Source organism: Stenella coeruleoalba, assembly GCF_951394435.1.
Source record: "Stenella coeruleoalba genome assembly, chromosome: 1".
NCBI lineage: Eukaryota > Metazoa > Chordata > Mammalia > Artiodactyla > Delphinidae > Stenella > Stenella coeruleoalba.
Genome location: NC_137169.1, coordinates 23,256,570 through 23,275,556, shown reverse-complemented (window position 1 = coordinate 23,275,556; position 18,987 = coordinate 23,256,570).

Genomic DNA, 18,987 nt, shown 5'->3' with positions numbered 1-18,987 from the left:
CTGCTGTAGCCCCAGTGTACAGCACCTAGTGGGCACTCAGTAGATATTCGTCACATGATTGCAGTAGGTGCTCAACACAGATAGCTCTTACTGTAATTCAAGGAATCATGTGACCTCAAGAGGGAGCAGGTGCCCAGATACATCTGGTGGCTGAGCCAGATGACTCCTGACCCAAGGGTCAAGGATGACCCAAAGGTCAGTTTCCTTTGATGATCTGACCCATCGCTCTCCCCACGGGCACTTAGAGCCAGCCACGATGCACTTTCCTTCCTCCCAGGCTGAGGGCTGCCAGGCCATGCCAGTTCACTGCCTGCCCCCCTCCTAAACCAGAAAACAGAGAGGGGCTGAGCACCCTCTCTGCACCCATTCTGCTTGCTCAATGGCCAAAATTCACTCTGAGAGCAAGACCGTCCCTTTTTGTGGTGTCCATAGGCAGGGGTGGGATGGGATCTACAGGCAAGCAGAGCTGTGGAATCAGAGAGGCCAGGTGGGCAGCTTGGACATAATCCAGGCAGGAGGCAATGGTGGGAGCATAAATAAGCCTCCATGTTGCAGGGTTGCAGTGAATGTTTGTCCAAAGCCCCCAGCACCACTCCTGGCACATAGTAGGACCTCAGGAGATGGTAGCTATTATTAGTAGTCCATGACGGAAATGACAGAGCTGAAATATAATCTCTCAGCTGCCTGGCCTCGTGTCCCCTGGCCCAGGAGCTATGTCCAATCTCTTCAAAGAGATGAATATGGCAAACTCAGGCTGCAGAGAGAATTTGCTGGTGAGGAGTTGCAGAAAATTGGGTCTTTGCAGCAGTGGAGAAAGACCAGAGAGTGGGATTAGATAAGTGACAAACACCAAACTTTCACACGTTCCCCATGTGCTCACACGGCACAGACCCAGAACATCTTGAAGGAAGGTAACCTTTAAAGGCTATGTTCTCTTTCTCAATTTAAATGAAGTAAGTGTAGGCACTGAAGTGCATATATGGTGACTGAATTGTCCCAGGTCAAACCCTCTCCTCCTATAATATATCCTCCAGATGGGACTTTAGCGAGATGCAATTACATCACGCATGCTCTGTTCACAGGGGCAAGTGATCACATGCATTTCTTTTGGCTTGAGGCTGATGGGCACTTTCCATCTGCAAATGTGGCTTTTAAGTGTGTCTGTTTGGGGGAGGAGTTCTAAAAAGCAAAGACGGCCCCCCGGAGCAACTCAGCCTCTGGCTTTTCAAAGGCAGCAGCTTCTGTTTGCTTATTTTGTTCTTGGTGAATGTTTCTGGCAGAGAATTCAGAAGTGAGGTCAGAGGTCACCTCAATCTGCGCAGAGGCCTGGGTGGGGTTTGGGTCCTCGCACAGCTGACCGAGTGTTCTGGAACCTTTTGCTTCCACTCTCTGGGCTCAGTTTCCCCAACGCATGAAATAGAGCCCTCAGGCCCGACTGTGTCTAAGGATCCTTCTGAGTCGAACGTGACAATAAGTCCAAGTGAAGGTGGGACGGAGGATGGTAAATAGTCAGGGAGTGGAGAGGTGGTGGGACTGGTGACCCTGCTGATGGGCTACCGTTGAAAGTCCTGCCTTTACCACTTCAGTCCAGGACCAACTTCCAACCACCAGCCCCTGCGTTTCTTTGCCCAGGGGGTGTTTTTGTTTTTTGTTTTAATATTTGTTTATTTATTTTAATTTTTTTTTTTGGCTGTGTTGGGTCTTCGTTTCTGTGCGAGGGCTTTCTCTAGTTGCGGCGAGTGGGGGCCACTCTTCATCACGGTGTGTGGGCATCTCACTATCGCGGCCTCTCTTGTTGCGGAGCACAGGCTCCAGACGCGCAGGCTCAGTAGTTGTGGCTTACGGGCCTAGTTGCTCCGCGGCATGTGGGATCTTCCCAGACCAGGGCTTGAACCCGTGTCCCCTGCATTGGCAGGCAGAATCTCAACCACTGCACCACCAGGGAAGCCCCCAGGGGGTGTTTTTTGATCACCAAATCCTACCCCAGTACCCTGTGTGGCAGAACTTGCTTGTCTCAGCATTAATGCCCCAGCCCTGGGAAGAGCCTTCGACCTAAGGCAACCAACGGCGAGGTAGCTGGGACCTATGGCGACCAATGGCAAGGTAGCTGGTGTGTAAATACGCAGCCAGCCGTTCTGACAGGGGGAACTTTCTTGTGCACGTGTGTGCAGCACTGCCTCCTGGTTTGAACACAGGCTTTTTTGGAGGGCTTCCCTTCCCTGGCTCACTTCCCCTCCTCCCTCGAGTGTTTCTTTTCACCTCCCAACTTAATTGCAGTCACTGAAGCCTTAAACTCTGCTAACACGGGACCCAAAACTAAGATGACAACTGAGAGAGAGAGAAGAGCACAGACAGGTTCCAGGGTGGGCGCTCATCCCAATGGTGTGTTCAGTTACTGGGAGCTCTTTGAGCCATAGATTTATGACGTGTATGCTTTCCTCTGTGTGTGTTTTACATTTTACGATAATAATAATAATAACAGGGCCCTTTCTACTGAGATGCCGTGAATATGCTGGGGGGATGGCGGTGGCAGGGACATCCAATACATAGAGTACAGTAATAAAGTAGTGAATTTTGTCAAATGATGTGTGGATGAATGAATTTATTAGAAAACACATGAATGAACCAAAGAATCATGGAATAAATGCATGAACGAAGCGATGAATGAATGAACACGGTCAGGAGTGAAAACAATGAATGAACCAAGGAAAGAAAGGATGTAAGAAGAAACCCCTGGTGACTGTGTGAGGAGCTGGGCGCCCAAATGGACAATGGAAGGAAGGACGAGTGGATGAAAGGACACGCATGGGAGTAGAATGAATGAATAAAGTAACACATAAATAAGCATGTGAAGAAACCAATGACAGACCAATAAATGAATGAAAAATAACTGAAGAAGCGAGTGAATGAATGGACATAAAAGTCTAAGAAACAATAAGCAAATAATTATATAAATGTTTAAGTGCATAAATGATTTGATATGTTCTGGCTGCACATGAGGGGGAAGTAATTTGTACAGCAAAAACTTCTCAAGTCTGAGACAGCATCTCCACTCAGACACCTGGGGCCAAGGTCAAAATCAGCATGTTCTCAGAGAAATTTCCAAAAGTGACTTCAGTTTGGATTTAATAGAAACATTTTTAAGCAAATATCTATGATGCAACAGACTGGGCCACTCCCCAGAATAAACCCTGGGTTAAGGGGGAAGAGCTAGATGGAATTGGCTACATTGTTTTCACAATTAGGTCACAGATAATTACCTATTATGGAGCAAACCCCCAGCAGGATTTTAATAATCACTATTTAAATAACACATTTTCACCGTCTCCTTACAAATTAACCTCTGGAGTTGTAATTATTGTCTGCATGGGAAAGTTTGCTATGTGGCTTGGGAATGAGGAACGGGGTTGACATTGTCACCTTGATTGTCCCCTGAGACCCCGAGGCCAGGTGATTCTGGGGACAGAGCTCAGGTCTGGGGAGACCCAGGTCCAGGATGTCAAGCAAGTCCCTCCCCCCATCTGGGCTACCCCGGTCAGCTCCCCTGAGAAGTGAAGATGGTCTCCAAATGCCCAAACTCCCTGGGTATTCAGGGTGCTCTCACTCCAGACCCAGGTCAGGGTCAGAGTTACTCACCCGCCAGCTGTTTCCCCACAGCTCAGGCGCATCCTCATCAAGGGGTAACGGGGTCTCCTCTGGACCTGCGTTTCTCCCCCACCTGACTGAGGGCGGGGCCAATCTGGTCCTCAGCACGCGCTCAGCTCCCAGCACAGGGCCTGCACACAGTAGGTGCTCAGCGAACGCTGGGGGAGGAACGCATGGACCTTGCTGTGCAGTGTGGGCTTGAGAAGCCACTTCAGTCCCTTTCAGAACTATGACGTTTGATGAGCAGGCGGCCACTCACCACGTGCTCACGGAGCTTCTCACGGTGGCCCCATCGCTGATGCTCTCCCGGGTTTCACTCCTTCCCTGGACTCCGCCTGCGTCTGCCCGTCTCGACCACTCCCCCACTCCCTGTGGCTGCCTCTAGTACCTGGTGGGCCTGAAAGTATGGCAACTGGTGTAATTGTGCACAGAGTGAGAATCAATGGGTTTTGATGCGGGGCTGGGGCTCTTCCCTGATCAAAGTGCATGAGGGCTAACGTGTCTCTCGGTCCCCACACTAACCCTGACCCGGCACCGGCATTGATGAGAGGTCAGCATGGGGTCTGACCCCCCACAGGGATGGGGGAGACCTGTGAAGTTCCCCGTGAGCACCTGGATGGCGTGGAGGAGCCGGATGGAGGATCCAGGTCCCTGACAGTGACCTGGATGCCGCCCCTGCTGTCCAGCGTGTGGATTGAATGCTGTGTATTTGCACCTGGGATTCTGGAATTTCTTCCTGCTTCCAGACGTCTGCTTCCCTAAAGAGTCCATCTCACTCAAACTGTCTCTTTCTGTCTAAGGTGTTGGAAACCGCACCTGACGAGGTCCTGCCTGCAGGTGTGATGGACAGTCCATCATCCTCTTGTCTCTGTCTGACCCTCCTGACCATTTGGGTGACAGCCAACCCCTCCCCCAATCAGCCCTGATGGAACTGGCCACGGGGTCAGGAGGAGAAGACCAGCCGAAGAGGGAGGCCGAGCCGATCACAAAGGCCTGAACCCCGTGGGAAGGAGTGCGGACACCCTCCTATCAGGAACGAGCAGCAGGTGGGGAAGGCACAGCAGTGAGTTCCATGCAGCTGAGCTGAGCGGCACCTTCGTCCAGGGGATCAGGAACCTGGAGGGATCCTTGGTCAGCCCAGGTAATCCGTGACCACAAGTTACCTTGGGGTATGTCACCTGTAGGACCCCCACCAGTTCCAGGACCTACCTGTCTCCCAGCTCAGCTGATGGTGTTGGGCACAGAGACCAAGTGACCATCCGGCCGGTCACCTCCACGGGCTCTGCCTGGCGGGGCTGTTCTGGCCGGACTCCTCCACGCCCCCTGCTCTCCCACAGCAAGTCCAGACTCACAGGGGCAGCCCTAGCAGGTGCTCTGGGAACTGGACCAAGGGATCCCTGCTCACCTTTCCAGTATGTCAAGGACACCCCCAGGCCGCCTCTGGATTTGAGAACAACAGATGGCCAGACAGGCAACTGAGAATCCTCTTATATTTGCTACATTCTTCAGTTTGTTCTTGATCATCACAAATTGCCCTTGGAGACAGAGGAAGAAGTTATAAAAATGAAAGGAGAAATAGGCAGCAGTGACTCCCATGAAATGAGATCAAGTTTCCTTCTACACAATTGAACGTGGACATTTAAAACATCCTTGTCACACGATGCATGACTCCTGTTAGGGAAGATTATTTGACAATGAAAGGACTGGAGGTTTCTGGATGTTTAAGGAGCAAAGAACCAGGGGCTTCAAAGTCAGACAGATCCAGATTTGAGTCTCAGCTCAGCCACATCCTCAAGCAGGTTTCACCACACTTTTCAAAGCCCATCTGGTAATTTCTTAAGTGGGAGATGGTGCCTCTCTCTCAAGTATAAATGAAAGAACTTGGGTACAAGAGCACAGCACCTGGGACACTGCAAACATTCAAACCATGGTTGTTGCTGTGATCGACTAAGTGAAGAATAAAGATAAAGCAGAGGTCGTCTTTGGAGAGATGCTTCCTTCCTTTGTCTCTTTGGAAATCTCCTTGTTGGGCTGCTTAACTAATTTGATAATCTCTTATTCTTCTGATAAAATAAAGCTCGACTGCAGAAAGCTTTATCATCAAAGGAAAAAAGGAAAAAGAAGATGCTCACACTGCAATGTCCATAAAAATCCATTTCTTACGCAAGGTCCCTGGTTGCAAAGAGGTGAAGGGAAGCCCCTTGCCCCTGCCTGTGTCCCCTGCACTGAGGACAGGTTGGGCAGAGTCTCGTTGCATCCCTACAACTGCTGCAGGGTGGCACCATCCTCCCATCCAGCAGATGAGGAAACCGAGGCTCAGAGAGTTGATGTCACTTCAAGGTCAAATGATGTCACCTTCCTACACACCTGCCAGGTGAGACCCAGCAGGAACCAAATTCCCTGCTCCACGGAGCTGGCGTTATGCTGGGGGGCACAGGCCATAGGGATGAAGTCGTAGTACGTGTCAAGTGGTGATCAGTGGGAAGAAGAAAAATCAAGCTCGACGTCAGACGGCCTTGTTTGTCCTAAAGAAGCACCTGCCCATGTCCTGCAGCCTTGAGGCATCTCAGAGCTGCTTTCTGCTAGGGAGACTTTTGGGTGTGAAGAACACTCTTATGGGAATAATGGATACATGGAGAAGGACCAAGGACCCTTCCTTCCTTCACTCACCCATTCACTCACTCGCCCAACGCCCAGACCAGCCCTGATGTAAGTCTGTGGAACCAGGCCCCCCAGGCCCCATCCTGGGGCTCACACTCCAGCTGGCGCCCTGATCCTATGAGTCAGATCAGACCAGGAGGTCGTGCCAACTCCGGGCTGTCTCAGGCCCGGGTCCCTTGTTTGTATGACACAGGCGATAACAGCGCTTATTGACCTGTCACCCACCCGTGCTGGGAATGTGCTGAGGGTTCACGTGCTTCGCCTCTGCCCAGCCTCACAACCACCCTGCGCGCCCCCAATGCACAAATTAGGAAACCGAGGCCCAGAGAGGTGACATCAGCTGCACGGTCTGGGTCAACAAGTGGCTTCAGGGTTAGAGGACCCGAGTGTGTGTCCAGGCTCAGCCATTCCCCGGCTGTGTGGCCTCAGCAAGGCTCTCGCCACCGAGCCTGTGTTCTCACCAGCAAAGCGGTGACGATGGTGGTACCTTCCTTGTGGGGCTGTTGTGAGGGGAAGTGAGATGGTGCTCGGGACACACATGGGGCATGCCTGGCATAGAGCATCTATGATCACAGTGATAGCTTCCTCCCCTGTGGTGCTCACTGCATTGATCCTCCTGGCAGCCCTTAGATGGATGTGCGATCATAACCCTTAACAAAACATGCCGTGGTCTCCAGTTTGCTGGTGAGAAAAACGAGACTCAGCAGAGTGGAGTCATCAACTAAAATCACAAGATGACAGCTAGCAGAGTCGGATCCCTTCATCTTTCCTGTGCTTTCTATCCACCCCGATTTTCTCCTTTGCTTCTTCCTCTGTTTTGTTTTTTTTTTTTTGACTCATTTGCTTCTGCCCATTGTATAGATCAAATATCCTTCATTACCTTTCTGCTTCTATTGGTTGCAAAAGTCTGCACCCTATTTCTCTCCATTTATTAATTACCTTAAAATGAAATGTGTACTTATTTAGACTTGATACAGTTTAAAGCTAATCAACATCTCTGCCCTCCCTTTGAACAACACCAAGATCATCAAATACCTTAACTCTAATCTCCTATCTTAATGTTGGCTTTATCTAGTGCTATGATTCCATCTTCTTTTTCTACTTCTCCCAACTTAGTTCTTACTATTATCACTGTCAGTTTTCCTCTTGTTTCATATAGGCAATAAGCAATTAGATTTATCCCAAGTACACAAATATTTCTACGTGGTTTTCCTGCTTTCATCCTATTCCTTCCTTTTAAGCTCAATGTCTTTCTTTCTGAAACGATCCTTTATTCATTCTTTTAGTAAGGTCTGGTAAATACTCTCAGTTTTTACTCTGAAATATCTTTTTCTCTTTATCAATTTTGAATGATGGTTTACCTAGAACTAAAATTCTCCTTTGGTAGTTAGTTGTTCCACTTGGCACCAAAAATAGTATTCCAGTGTTTTCTGGTCTCTATTGTCACCATGGAGTAGTCAGATGTCTATCTGTCTTTCTCAACTGATCTTTTCTTTCTCTGGTTGCCTTTTATAAAATATAAACTTGTTTTTAATGTATATCCAGGGGTCCCTCAGGCTCCCTTCCATTCACTACCATTCCACCAGTTCTAGCGTTATAGATTAGTCGTTTCTGTTTCAGAACTTTTTATAAATGGGATTATACAGTATGATCTCAATTGTGTCTGTTTTTTTCTTTCTTCTCAGCGTTATGTTTGTAGTTGTAGTTTATCAATTCCCGTTGGTGTAGATACAGGTATAGATATAGGTATCAGTAGATCAAGAAGTAGATCTAGGTCTAGATATAAACATAGATTTTTTTCAAGGCCTTCTTAGGATTCATAGGGCTTCTTGAATCTGAAAATCATCTTTCCATAAATTCTGGAAAATTCTGGGTTCTTATTGATTTGATTATTTCCTGTTTCATTCCTTGTTTTCTTGTATTCTAGAACCCTATTTCATGTATGACGGATCATATTATTCCAGGTCTCTTAATCTCACTTTTATATTGTCCACCAGTTTACTTTTCTGATCTATACTCTGGATAATTTCCTTTTGTCTATATTCCTGTTTACTTATTTTCTTCCTAGCTTTGCCTCATCTGCTACTTTATTCATTCATTGAGCTTTCATTTCAAAGGTTATATATTTCATTTTTTAGGGAAAAATTTTCTTTTCCAATATCCCTGCTCCTTTTTTCATAGTATTTGGTTCCATTCTTATGGTTTTTTAAAGACTTAATTTTTTAAGACCAGTTTTAGGTTCACAGCAAAAGTGAGAGGAAAGTAAAGATATTTCCTGTATCCCCTCTGCTCCACCCCCCACACGTGTAGCCTCTTTTGTTGTCAATGCCCCCCTCCTAGAGTGGTACCTTTGATGAACCTACAGTGATAAGTAATAAACATCAAATTCCATAGTTTACATTAGGGTTCTTAGTGTTGTACATTCTACGGGTTTGGACAAACGTATAATCACAGGTATTCACTATCATAATAGCACACAAATATTTTCATTGCCCCCAAAGTCCTCTGTGATCCACCTATTCATCCCTCCCCCAGAATGATTTTGATTCTTTCTTTTACATCTTTATTTTAAACATACTTATCTTTTACAGTTTCCCTTGGAATCATTCTATTATCTGAGGTTCTTTAGATTCTCTTCCTATTCTTTTATGTCTGCTACTTCTCATGCATTACGTCCATTCTTCACTCGTCTTCGAATTTTGGTTTTTGAGCTCCTCTTCATTGGGGCCTTATCTGTGCGAATCCTGGACAGCCTGAGTGAAGGGTGTGGCCCACTGAACTATTCTGGATTGGCTACTTCAGATGCTCCAGAAGTATCATCAGCCTGGCACCAGTTATGGATGAGTTCTTTGGCTTCTAAGTTCAGAAATCAAACTTATGGGGTAAATTAAAACTCTCAGCCCAAGGGAGGTGCAGGTCTATTTACAAATTTCCCAGAGAACCTTTTGTTGTTACTCTACCCAGGGTCCAGACAGAGACAGACACGCTTCCCTGCAATGGAATTTCCTCCTAATGGATTTTTTTTCTAATATACTCTTTCACTGAGGGTATAGCTCTTCAAATGTCCCAGCTCTATATGAGGACCAAATATCCAAATTCCGGGCTCCCATGGGCACGAGGCCTTGTTTGCCCTGTGAGAATGTTATGCCTGAGCCCTCAAGTTCCCAAGACTCACAGTCTCACTCCCACCCCCAGCATGGCAGCTGCTACCCCAGTTCATACACTTGCCACCCTGGTTGTCAGTCCCTCTCCACTCCCTAGGGATGTCCCTGTCCTTTTTGCTATATTTGATCAAATGTTTATAGGGTTCATAGAGGGAAGGTTTTCAGGGGAAGGAGTTAGAGGCCAGTCTCTGAGATGGGTCTGTCCCCTGCCCCACCCACCGTGGGTCCATCTGGACTGAGTCTGAGGATCCCATGTGGTATCCGGAGCAGGGGCCCAGGAGGCAGGTGGGTTTATAAATCAGGACTCAGCAAATGGGGCTGAATGTAGACACAGATTTGGAGTACAGCAGATGTGTTCATTAACATCTTTGGGAACGTGCCGGTATCCACATGGATGTGTTTGTGTGTCTGTTCCTTTGCCTATGCACCTGGGCAGCGCCCAGAACTTCTGTATCTGAGGCCTGGATCAGTGACAAATATGAGTGCAAACTCACAGGGCACCATGCCCTGCTGCCCTTAGGGGAGAAATGATCTGGGTTCATATGAGCCCAACATGGAAAGGAGGCCACCTGGGGCTATATCAATACCTGGGTCTCCATGTGGGCTCTGGTGCTTTCTAGATGTGTTAATTTAGGTAAGTCAGTTCTCTTCCCTGAGCCTCAGCTGGAAAATAGAGATAATAAAGCCCACCTGGCAGGGTGCCCTGAGGACTGAGACAACACGGGCAGGTGTGCCAAGCCGAGCACACAGTGACGCTCGGGACTCTGTGCTCAGTCAGGGCAGCCAGATCTGCGTTCAAGGTGTCATCAAGAAGGAAATGTTTGGGCTTCCCTGGTGGCGCAGCGGTTGAGAGTCCGCCTGCCAATGCAGGGGACACGGGTTCGTGCCCCGGTCCAGGAAGATCCCACATGCCACGGAGCGGCAGGGCCCGTAAGCCATGGCCGCTGAGCCTGCGCGTCCGGAGCCTGTGCTCCGCAACGGGAGAGGCCACAACAGTGAGAGGCCCGCATACCACAAAAAAAAAAAAAAAAAGAAGGAAATGTTTGAGTTGGTCCTCAGAACATTCATTCCACCAGGTGGGAAGTGAGGGAAGACTTTTTATGCAGAGAAACCAGTAAATGCAAAGGCTGGAGATGGTATAGGTGTGGAATGTTCTGGGACAGTGGGTGGTTCTGTGAAGCTGGTGTGATGGGGGAGGGTGAGAGGGACTGTAAGTTCTGGGGACACCTAGACCCAGGGGATGGAAATGGGGACAAAAATGTTCCAACATGTCTTGTTTGGCCAGAGCTGAGTGTGGGTCAGAGAACTGGGGCTTTTGTGACAGCAGTCAGCAGAAAATGGACATGCCTGTCCTCAGAGGACTCAGACCTTCAAGACCCAGGAAGCAACTCCTAAGCCTACACTCAGCATCACAGGTCCCTTTCAGTGTCCTTCATAAATGGATGTTGGAGGTCTGGACAGAGTCCCGTAGGGATACAGCTCTGATTAAAGGGCTGGAGCCAACTGACCCATGGGTTGAAGGAAAGAAGTTTGCCTAGTATATCAGTATACTGTTGATATTATTATAATATTATTTGTATGACTAATTGATACTAATAGCAGTATTCTATTGATATTATTAGTAGTATTATGAATAATAATTAATAAGCATTATAGCTAACATGCATTGAGGGCTTACTTTGTGCCAGGCACTAAGCTAAGTGCTGTGTGTGTGTGTGTGTGTGTGTGTGTGTGTGTGTGTGTGTGTGGTGTATATATCAGTTTATTTCATCCTCAAAAGCCCTCCTAAGGAGAGTACTAGTATTACCCTCGTTATACAGATGAGGAAACTGAGGCACAGAGCAGTTGAGTTCACTAGAGAAAGAGAGTTGGATGTAGGGTGGGGTGGCACAGACTTGGGGGGTCAGGCAGGTCAGAGTTCACATCCCCATCTGGCCCCTCACCTAGCTGTGTAGCCTTGAGCAAGTGACACCACCTTTCTGAGCCTCAGTTTCCTCCTCTGTCCAATGCAGGATGGGCCAGGGCCCCTGCAGGACCCAAGGTCTGGCAGGGGCTGCAGAGATGAGAGTCCCCCCCACAAAGCTGCAGTCGGTGCCAAGTCCCTGCTCTGGTTCCAAGCACCTTCAAGGCTGGGGACACCCCGAGGAGAGGGCAGTCCCTTAGTGAGAGAGTGGCTGCCTCAGCCACATTCTGGGAATTGCCAGGAGTCTGTGGAGCCCAGAAATCCCAGGGCTATGAAATACTAATGTCACTCCTGGGGTCCAAATCCCAGCTGGTAGGGAGCAGCGGATGCTCAGCAGTAATTCTGCATCCATCCACAGGGGCTGAGCTCTGTAGATGAGACCGGACTCCCCAGTGCAAGGATCACTTTGATTACTTCGTAATGATAAACATGCTGAAATTATATTGTCAGCAGTTAATTATCACTTGTTAAACAAGTGTGTTCCCAGATTGCATGCTTAATTTTCATAACGGTTTGCAAAAATTCCTTTCTGTTATTTATGAGGGCTCTCCAAGAGAGACATTCATTGTTAGAAATGAAGCTTTTTTCAATGCAGATTTTAAAAATAAGCAGGTTTCCTTGGCATTGTGTCAGGGCTCCTTGTATGAAACAGAAAACACTGTCTAGTTTAAGCAAAAGAAAAAGGGGGAAGGGGGAGGAGACTGGCTCCTGGGGGTCCTACAAGACCTTAATGAACTTAGATCTGACTCAAGCCTGGAACAAGGACACCCGGTAGCCCTGTCCACCCCCTCTTCTTGTCAGCAGTCAGCAGAAAATGGACATGCCTGTCCTCAGAGGACTCAGACCTTCAAGACCCAGGAAGCAACTCCTAAGCCTACACTCAGCATCACAGGTCCCTTTCAGTGTCCTTCATAAATGGATGTTGGAGGTCTGGTTTCATCTTTGCTCCTCTGCTCTTCTGTCTCATGCTTCCTTCTGCAGCCAGGTTTTCTCAGCTTCTTATTCACCTACAGACATGGCCCTCCTGCCTTTCTTGGACATCACGCACCCCTGTATCTGAGCCCAGCAAAGTGATGGGCCAGACCCAGCTAACTCGTACCCTGGAAAAATCCTTAGCGTTGAAGATGCATGTCTGTCTCCAGGGCCAAGTCCTGCCTTGCACAGTTACAACGTGTCAAAGGTCATTATAGGAGCAGATAGTGACAGTGCCAGCTACACAAGGAAGTGTAGTTGCCATTGTTGTCTCTGGGGTGTGGTTGTTTTGGCAATTACAGCAGCAGCAGCAGCAGTAACAATAATATACTGTCCCATGAACAGAGTTGGAGCCCCCTGTACGGGGGAGACAGGTATGGATGACAAGTGTCACTGGTCAGACCCTCACTGGGTGGCCAAGAGAACCAGAGCAGGTGCTGTGGGACCTCAGCCCTGAGTAAGGAGCCCTGACTTCCTTGACTGTAAGAAGGGATTGTTTAAAGGATAAACTGAGGTCACCAGCACACAATAGTTCCTCGATAAGTGCCCGTTTGCTTTCCTGCACAGTGGCTGGTAAATGCCCAGTGAATGGAGGGACTTTGGGACAAGTCCACAGGAAGCCAGCACCGAGTACTAAATCATGCTTTTAAAGCTCCCTCTAGCGGCCGTGTGGAGAATGGATGGTCGAAGGGGAGAGAGTGGAAGCAGCAGGACAAGGATGGAGGCTGCTGCAGGGGTGAGGGTCAGCAGTGATGGAGGCCTCGCCTGGATGTGGCGGAGAAGCGGTGGGTAGGGAAGAAATATTGATAGGATATTGGTATCAATGATATCAGTGATATTTGGGAGGTAGACGTGTTGGGAGACAAAATGTTTACAAATGTAGCCAGTGCCACGTCAGCCCAGGGCAAGAGACTCCGTCTCGTAACCTGACCACCAGGGGGCGCCTCTTCCCAGCTCCCAAGAAGGCTCACCCGGCTGAGCTCCCCTGACATCAGCACCATCCCTCCAGCTGCCTGTGCACCTGCAGGAACGCTGCTTTGGGTCTCCCCGGGTGTAGCGGCTGCATCCTGGGATAAGGACACAGAGGTCTGGGGTCCCTGGTGGTTGGTGATGAGGAAGCCATTGGGGTTGGATGAGCCGACCTGGGAGGGGAGAACGGGGGTGGAGAGCTGTCAGGGCGTGTCCTGGTCTCCTGGGGTTCGTGCAACCCCAATACTGAGCATCTCAGAGCTAGAATGGGAAGAAGAGATGCAAATGGAATCTCACTGGGGATCCATTTCTCCCCAGGACTTAGCAAGACCCTCAGTGCTGGCAGTGGCGTGGTGAGGTCACCTCACACACTACTCAGCATCCATGCTCTTTCTGGAATGTCCCAGAACAGCAGAGCCATGTTGGGAGTGCTCAGAGCCCAGCCTGGATCCTGACAAGCCAGCTGGAGCCCCGGCCCCAGCCCTCGGCATCTGTGTGACGCCAGCGGTTCCTGAGCCAGGCCTGTGACCTTCTGGGAGAATAGGGGTGTCCCTAGGAGCTGCTCCATAGAGCTGCTGTGACAAATAAGGGACAACATATCATTGAGGACAGTGTCTTACACGGGGAGCAGAGCCAGCGCTCAGGGCGCTCACTTCCTCAGCAAATGTCCACCAGAGGCCACCTGGGGGGCCCTGTCTCGGCAACAGGGAGAAGCTCAGGTTCTAGAAAGAGGAGACACCCCGGCGTTACCGGTGAACTGCAGTGTGGAAGCCAACGGTAAGAGCCAGAAGTAAAAGGCAGCAGGGAGGGGGTGGAGGGTGTTGGAGGTCACATTTGTAAACAGGGGGGTCAGGGAAGGCCTGTCAAGCAGGGGACACTGGCACAAAGACCTGAAGGAGGACGGGGAGGGAGCCGCGTAGACACGGGAAGAAGATCCAGCCGGAGGGAAGGGCAAGCGCCAGGCCCGAGGAGGAGCAGGCCCCGGGCTCCTGGTCCAGGAAGGATGGAGGCAAGTGAGTGAGGGGGACGGGCTGGGGGGACAGGGGAGATGCAGGCCCCGGGGCCACTGTCAGCGTGCACTGTGTCCCTGTGATGCCGGAGCCCTGGGGCGGAGCAGAGCAGGGGTGGCCCCGCCCCGAGTCTCACAGGGTCACCCGGTTCTGCCTGGAGAGTGAGGGGAGCAGGGCCAGGGCAGAGGCAGGGACCAGGTGTGATGGTGAGGGACCAGGGAGAGAGGCTGAGGGACAGGAGAAGATCCCAGATGTGGGGTCGCGTGACGGCCGGGCTAACAAGAGCTGAGGGTGTCTCTCCCGAAATATTAAGCATTACTGACTCTTAAAACTTCATAGTATTTCACCCAACATCTCCTTGTAGGAGAAAGATTCAAGAATGAATTCTGTAGCAGTCTTATTTATGAGCTAAATAATTGGAATCACCCAAAATGTTTAAATGGGAGTTTAGTTAAATAAATTATGGGACATTAATTAAATGAACTACAGTTGAGCCCTGAACGACGTGGTGGTTAATCCACGTATAACTTCCAGTCTGGGCCTCCGTATCCTCGGTTCCTCAGCATCTGCAGATTCAACCAACAATGGACCCTGAGAACTGTAGTATTTACTACCAAAAATTATCCATGGGGCTTCCCTGGTGGCACAGTGGTTGAGAGTCCGCCTGCCGATGCAGGGGACACGGGTTCGTGCCCCGGTCCGGGAGGATCCCACATGCTGCGGAGCGGCTGGGCCCGTGAGCCATGGCCGCTGAGCCTGCGCGTCCGGAGCCTGTGCTCCGCAACAGGGGAGGCCACAACAGTGAGAGGCCAGTGTACCACAAAAAAAAAAAAAAAAAAATTATCCATGTATAAGTGGACCCGCACAATTTAAACCAATGTTGTTCAAGAGTCAACTGTATTTCCAAAAATATATGATAAAATGGAAAACTGGTCAGATCAGAGCTACAGGTAAGAAAGACCCAGATCCATATGTGCAGCGTGTGGAGGACACAGCTGGGGTTCATCAGCACCCGGTCCTCCTCGGCCCAGCCCCCTCCCCCAGGTGAACAGCACATCCCGTGGCTTTCAAGTCAAGTAGATGTGGATAGAGGTGAATAGAGGTGGGGAGTATTGATTCCGGGAGGGAGCATTTCACACCCAGGGTTCAAATTCCCATCCCTTCTCCCTCCTAAAGTGGCCATGGAGGCACATGTGGGAATGCCAGCATCCTAAGACCATGGTGCTTCCATCAGTCTGAATCCCTGGGGGTGTGTGATGAGCAAAGCCCTCCCCCTGACCGCAGTGGACATGTGACACAAGCTTTGTTGTTGCAGGAGGGGCAGGAGGTTATCAGAGCACACCCCAGCTCATCCTGACAGTCTGTAAGCCCTAAGTTTTCATGTGTTGCCTCGACCTCTTTGACCTTCAGAGGAGCTCAAAGGCCCACCCAGACTTCCCCTGCTCCTGCCAGATATGCCCCCACCAGCAGAAAAGCCCCCCGATCCAGTTCGTTCCCTATCAGCTGGAGCAGCCGTGCTCCACCAGGTGCTCGCCTAATAGGCTTCAGCTGCCAGCCTGAGTGGAGTTATTCGATCAAACCAGTCACATCCTCTTCAGGAACCAGGAGGCACCTCACCCTCTTGCTACTACAAAGCCTGCCCCCCACTGCCCATGCTGGTTCACTCTGCTCCCAAGTGCAAGCCTAGTGTGGCCCGCATGGCAGGCAGCATTCTCCTCCCCTAGGCTGCAAGTACACGTGACTAAGAAACTGCTGTCCCGTGCATCTGTCCGGGGACAGGTGTTGTGGGTTAAGCCATTTCATTCTGCTTAGGATGGAGGATCCCTCCCTCACTGATGGTGGGAATAGGAAGTGATCAGAGCACAGTCACAACAATGGGAAATCAATTATGAAAATATGTACTTATATAGAAATTTAAAAAGAATGAGGAAAAGCATCAGCTACTGTCTTTGGAGGTGAGATGCCAGTGCTTTGCATACATTTTGCACATTCTCAGTGTTTTACAGTAAGTATGAGTTATAGTAAAAGAAAACTCAATGTTATTATCAAGAGTGCTGGGCGCTGGCAAGGCCGTCCCCATCCCAGGCTGCATCTCAGGCTCTGGGCGCACCGAGCATCTGTCCCACCCAATTAGTCCTTTATGACAGATCGTTCTGTTCTCTAATTGTCCTCCCTGCATAATTTAGCAGGTCATCTACTGTCTTGTTCTCAAACGTTTAATTTTGTGTCTCTTGGCCTCAGTTTCTCATCTCTGAGTGCAGTGGTGGCAGAAAGGGAGACCTTTAGAGGCCCTCAATGCCAGCACTCCCTCAGGGCCTGGAATAATAAGAGCTGACTCTGTGCCAGCCTGGTGCTCAGCCCTTCACGTGCATGAGTTCACTTAATAGTCTAACAATCCTATGAAGGAGGCACTGTTGCTATCCCCCCATTTTACAGATGAAGATACTGAAGCACAGAGAGGTTTAGAAACTCATCCAAGGTCACACAGCTCAGAAGTACCAGAGTTGGGCCTTGAATGGCAGCAGTCTTCTCCTCAGTCCCTGCTCTTCCTGCTCTATTGAGTGTTGGCCTTTACTGTGACGAGGGCTTGATGCCCAATGTCAAGATGGGGTTCTTTGCCCCTGTAGGGGCCCAGGTGCCACAGGCAGCACTGCTCCAGAGGGGCAGCGTCAGTTTGTGACTGTGGCTAGCCCTGTCCGCCAGGCAGAGACTGTCGGGCACAGCGGGGTGGCTGGTAGCCACCTCAGCTCCAGGAACTCACGGTCAGTCCTAAATCCTGTGGAAGTTTATGGCCCAGCATAATTGTTCTAATTACCACTGTCATGGCTAATAACATTAGGTGACAGCCATAAACTCAGAAAGCCTGAAGTTGGCCCTGGAGAAGGGAGCAGCTGAAGATGGTTTAGATGGGATTCGAAGGGAAGCAGGAGGGCTCAGGCTGGGGGGACTGGCTGTGTGTTCTGGGGACAGAGTGTCTTTTCATAGTTTCACTGAAAGCTACACTCACAGATTAGAATCAGAGCATGTTAAGCAAAGTTGGATAATGAAAGGTTAAAATCATTGGTGATTATCAATGCAGAGCTTAAGATAAATGTCACAATCATAATCTAAGGGATACAGAACAGGACAGTTTGATGGAACACTTCTGGACCCTCAGGACATTAGCATCACAGGACATTAGAAACAGCATGGTGGATATTGGTTCAAGAAACAAGACAAATCTCAAATAAACAATCTAACCTTACAACTAAAGGAACCAGAGAAAGAAGAACAAACAAAACCCAAAGTTAGTAGAAGGAAAGAAATTGTAAAGATCAGAGCAGAAATAAATGAAATAGAAACTAAGAAAACAATAGCAAAGATCAATAAAACCAAAAGCTGGTATTTGAGAAGATAAACAAAATTCATAAACCTTTAGCCAGATTTATCAAGAAAAACAGGGAAAGGACTCAAATCAATAAAATTAGAAATGAAAAAGGACAAGTTACAACAGACACTGCAGAAATACAAACCATCATAAGAGACTACTACAAGCAACTCTATGCCAATAAAATGGATCACCTGGAAGAAACGGACAAATTCCTAGAAAGGTATAACCTTCCAAGACTGAACCAGGAAAAAATAGAAAATAAGAACAGACCAATCACAAGTAATGAAATTGAAACTGTGATTAAAAATCTTCCGACAAACAAAAGTCCAGGACCAGATGGCTTCACAGGTGAATTCTATCAAACATTTAGAAAAGAGATAACACTCATCCTTCTCAAACTCTTCCAAAAAATTGCAGAGGAAGGAACACTATCAAACTCATTCTATGAGGCCACCATCATCCTGATACCAAAACCAGACAAAGATACTAAAAAAAAAGAAAATTACAGACCAATATCACTCATGAATATAGATGCAAAAATCCTCAACAAAATGCTAGCAAACAGAGTCCAACAACACATTAAAAGGATCATACACCATGATCAAGTGGGATTTATCCCAGGGATGCAAGCATTCTTCAATATATGCAAATTAATCAATGTGATACACCACATTAACAAATTGAAGAATAAAAACCACATGATCATCTCAGTAGATGCAGGAAAAGCTTTTGACAAAATTCAACACCCATTTATGATAAAAACTCTCCAGAAAGTGGGCCTAGAGGGAACCTACCTCAACATAATAAAGGCCATATACAACAAACACACAGCACACATCATTCTCAATGGTGAAAAACTGAAAGCATTTCCTTTAAGATCAGGAACAAGACAAGGATGTCCACTCTCACCACTATTATTCAACATAGTTTTGGAAGTCCTAGACACGGCAATCAGAGAAGAAAAAGAAATAAAAGGAATACAAATTGGAAAACAAGAAGTAAAACTGTCACTGTTTGCAGATGACATGATACTATACATAGAGGATCTTAAAGATGCCACCAGAAAACTACTAGAGCTCATCAATGAATTTGGTTAAGTTGCAGGATACAAAATTAATGCAAAGAAATCTCTTGCATTCCTATACACTAATGATGAAAAGTCTGAAAGAGAAATTAAGGAAACACTCCCATTTACCATTGCAGCTAAAAGAATAAAATACCTAGGAATAAACC